This window comes from Hermetia illucens, chromosome 3 (genome assembly GCF_905115235.1).
Source record: "Hermetia illucens chromosome 3, iHerIll2.2.curated.20191125, whole genome shotgun sequence".
Lineage (NCBI taxonomy): Eukaryota > Metazoa > Arthropoda > Insecta > Diptera > Stratiomyidae > Hermetia > Hermetia illucens.
The window spans coordinates 146816048-146820578 of record NC_051851.1 but is presented as its reverse complement, the minus strand read 5'-3'; positions in this window follow the sequence as shown (position 1 = coordinate 146820578).

Genomic DNA, 4531 nt, shown 5'->3' with positions numbered 1-4531 from the left:
TTCACCACTGGCGTTACTTTTCGACTCCGTCCTGAAAGGGTAATATTAGAACTGGTTTACTACGAATATTAAGAAGATGATCGACTTAAGTAAAGAGCTGAAAACTCAAATGATCGCTAATTGTTGATGTGAGGGCAACGGGTTAGAGCTTCGACAAGATGACAAAGGATAGGAGTCCGTCGTAGACAAAAGGATGTTATCCATTGCATTTATCAGAGAAGCAAAAGTTACCGACAAATATGAGTGACTTCGGTACTATAGTTCGCATTACAAAAGAGATCAGAGACGTCTTATCTACAATGATGAGCAGATGAAAAAGTGGAAGGAACCCTTCACTACAATTTTCAATTGTATAACATCCAGTGAAGTTCCATCTCTTGTGGACGGAATGCCAAGCCATTGTAACATGTAACCGCATGATCTACCCTTTCAAATAGAAGTGAAATCATCTCTTTTATCAATGTCCTCAGGTGAATTAAAACCGCCGATGAGTGTCTCTCCGTGGAACTGTTCAAAAGTTTTGGACATCTAAGATAGTTTCCAACGAGTGAAAGAAGGGGATATTTGTTAGGTTCTCGAAGAGCGCCTTGAGTGCATCCATTGAAGTGGTATTTGCATATTTTCTGCCATCGTCGCAAAAATATGGTAGTAACTAAAATAATCCTGGAAGGAACCAGCACAAAGCTTAATCGCTAATTTGGTCCTGCTTTCTCCTGTACTGACCATATCAACAATCAACAGCAGGTAATGCTTCGCATCAATTTCGAGAATGCTTTCAACAGTGTCAAAAGGGAGTGTTCTGCATAGGCACGGCTATTAACAGAGCAACATATGACGACGCAAAATATCACCTGCTGGATCAGAAAAAATCGAAATCGGATCATGGTGCCTTGGCTGCAAAACTTGCAGGGGTTTGATGGACTATACCATCCTTAAACACTTTGGCTACGCTGATGACATTTTTTACTCTCTCACCAAGTCATTGACGTTAATCAAATGGGTGTGAATTTTAAGGAGGCAAGTGAATTGATCGCGATCGTTGTGGCGGCAATCTCGTCTTTATTCTTCTTGCATATGTCTCTTTGCCGTGAGCTTATCATTTGCACGGTGTTAAGTGTGATGATAATGAAACACAGTGCTGTTGAAAAATAGATCAGTGAAGACATTGGTTCGCTTTGAGCGAAACTTAAATACACCGTTTGGCTAACCATTTCCAACGGAAAATAAGGTCGGCTCAGTAAAAGATGAATTGATTCTGCAGCCGCCTTGAGCCAATATTTGGTTCAATACTTTCGAACGACGGCCATCGATGAAAAGTACGCTGCATATAAACAATATCAGTGATACTGCAAAAAATGGCCTAAACGAGCCAAATATGTAGAAATCAAACGTATCGCTGATAAGATCTCTAGAAAGAAAAACAGCAGGCACATAAATGACGAGATCTGCAGATTGAAAGACCATTTTAACAGGTATAATATAAGGTCTGCTTACAACTTGACGAAAAGAATGACAGCAGGATTCCAGCCCAGAACTATGTTTTACAAGGAAGTAAAGTAGACTTTTATCGAAGATATGAAGCAAATAAAAGTGAGACGATTTCATCGATAGGCCCAATATTTCGGATTATACGGTCGCCACCCTCATTGCGCGTTCCAAGTCCCTTTCCCTCATGGCACCTCGTACCGTCTGCCTTTTCACCCACATGACCATTAAGGTTACAGCCCAATCTTCGTATATCGAAAAAGCGGAAGCCGTACAGTCACCTGTTCCACCACCGGAAGGAATCAAGCATGCACTGCTCAGAATGGTGTGTGGAAGATGCTAGAACTACTAAAAGCAAAGAGTATCGGGATAGCCGCAAAGCTTCATGAGCTCCTAAACACTGTTTGAACTTAGGAAACCACGCTAGAAGATTGACGCAAAAGTGTTATTTGCCAAATTTATAAAAAAGTTGGCAAACTCTAAAGAGTTGAGATACTCGTTCAATTCAAAGTGATGCAAACACTTTCTATAGCCAGCGTGTTCTGGAAGAAACTGTGTCAAGTGGTAATTCAATTCTCGAGCTATTTCTCAGCTCAGAATATTTTTCAAAAAATATTGTTGGGGAATATCAGAGAGAATTTCAACGTGGAAAGTCGACAATATATCGTTGATAGGAAGCAGACATTCGACAATATCGGTTGCTCGGTACTCCACAAAATATGCGAAGCGATTGGCTGCCCCCAACATTGTTCAATATCACTCTTAAGTATATATTCCGAAATATGCCAGTGGATCTAAATGGTATGTTACCGTAAAAATCATCCAGCCTGTGCAGATGATCTAACTATCTTGGCACGTTCGAAAAAGAGTGTAAAAGAAACCCTGGTAATATTTGGTAAGACCTTCGGTCCAAAATAAACAAATAAAAGTCTAAAATCATGTCACAAACTAGAAAAAAGACGATAATTAGACAAAATGCGCAAAGTCATGCCGGAGAGCACTTTTTTTTCTTCAGTCATTGTCCCGTTCACCAGCGGGGTCGGCTTGTCTTGATCAGTTTCGCCATTTGGCTCTATCAAACGCTTCATTTGGATGAAATCTCGACACATTTAAATCCCCATCCGACGTATCAAGCCACCGTTGTTTTGGCCGGCTTTTTGGTCGTTTTCCATCGACTTCGATGTTCAGACCAATCTTGGCAAGTGAATTCTCGTTAGCACGAATTACCATCGAAGACGCGTCTCTCGCAATTTTTCCACGATCGGTGCAACCCCATATCGATGGCGAATATCCTTGTTTCAGATCTCATCAAAACGTGTCACGCCACTAGTCCAACGCAACATCTTCGTCTCCATTACCGTAAGACGATTGTCTTTTATAGTCGGCCAACACTCAGAACATAGAGAGCGACAAGACGGACGACATTGCGGTGAATTTTAGATTTGAGACGCTCGTTGATACGTCAATCATAAAGAAGACCAGTTATGGAACGTCACTTCATCCAGGTTGCGTTAATGCGTGAAGCAATTTCAAAACGCAGTTCTCCATTGGCTGATAGCGTTGACCCGAGATATTTAAATCGCTCAGTTCTGGGCTGGTCAATGCCGCTGACAGTGATTGTGCCTGTTTCATGGTAACGGTCATCGAAAATTCAGTTTTGTTCAGATTCAATCTGAGACCGTGTTGCATGAGCCGATCATTCCATTTTTGGAGAAGTTGTTCGAGATCATTTGTGCTATTAGATGCTAGGAAAACATCATCTGCATAAAGCAAGCTGTAGGGCGCTGGACGTTGGATGTCCCGTGTGACGATATCCCTAACAAGAACAAAGAGGAGTGGTGAGAGGGCGCTTCCTTGATGAACACCAACAGAGGCACGAAACGGTTTTGATACACCCGCCACACTTCGAACTTTACTTTTCGGATCGTGGTAGAGCAATTGAACCCAGTGCACGACTTCTTCTAGCACTTAGTGTTGTCGTAGAGCATACCAGATGCAGAAATGCAATGTAAAGAGGGCGATGCTTCTCACGGTATTTTTCCATGAGTAACCGCGCAGCGTGTATTGCGTCAATAGTTCCACAGTTTTTGACAAATCCGGCTAGATTCACGGTTATTTCAACAATTTCGCGAATACGGTTGCGAAGAATGCGTTCAAAAATCTTCATGATATGGGAAAGTAACCGGATCGGACGGTTCAAATTGAACATTCTGCTGGACTACCTTTCTTTTTCCATATTGGAACAGTGGTATTTTCTTGCCAGTCAGATGGTGTTTTTCCTTCTTGAATAACACGATTAAAGAATTCACTGAGCCACAGTGTTGGGTCCTAGCTCTTCGCTTTCCAGAGCTCAGATGCGATGTCGTTAAGTCCTCCCGGAGAGCACTGCTTTCGAATATCGAGTCTTCAAGAGAATCTTAGGCTCAGTAAGGGTAAACAGACTATAGTAAATGAGATACAACACTCAAATTCATCTATTATACGACGAACCAGACGTCACCATTCATTCTAAAATTCGAAAGCTCCAATAGGTAGGCCATATAGAGCGTATAAACAACGAATAATTCCCAGGCGCCTACTCAAAGGCAAAGTGGAAGGTAACCGACCAACTGGAAAATTCTAGAACAAATGGGGTGACTCAATGATCAACGAATGTTCACGCTGCTCGGTTTTTGAAATTGGAGGAGGCGGTCGAAAGAAGAGAGTGGAAACTAATATTTAGGGAGGCCAGAGACCAACGTCTAGGACGTCAAAGTGGAAAAATAGGACATACTTCAAATATTTAAAATTGTTTGAGTCGAAAAGGCTCTCTACAAGAACCAAGCCAAAAAATTAACATTTACTATATTAAATATTTCTAATGGTAGGCAGCGATTCCTCTGGTCAAACCTAGATAGCAAATCAGCCAAACACTCCAAGTTTTCTACCGGTATTGGGTAATAATGAACAAATTTTTTTTCAGGGCCTCTACTATTGGATGTAAGTTCATAACACAGGGAATGTCGCGGTTTTAAGGAAGAATTGTCAATTCAATTAAACAAAGCAA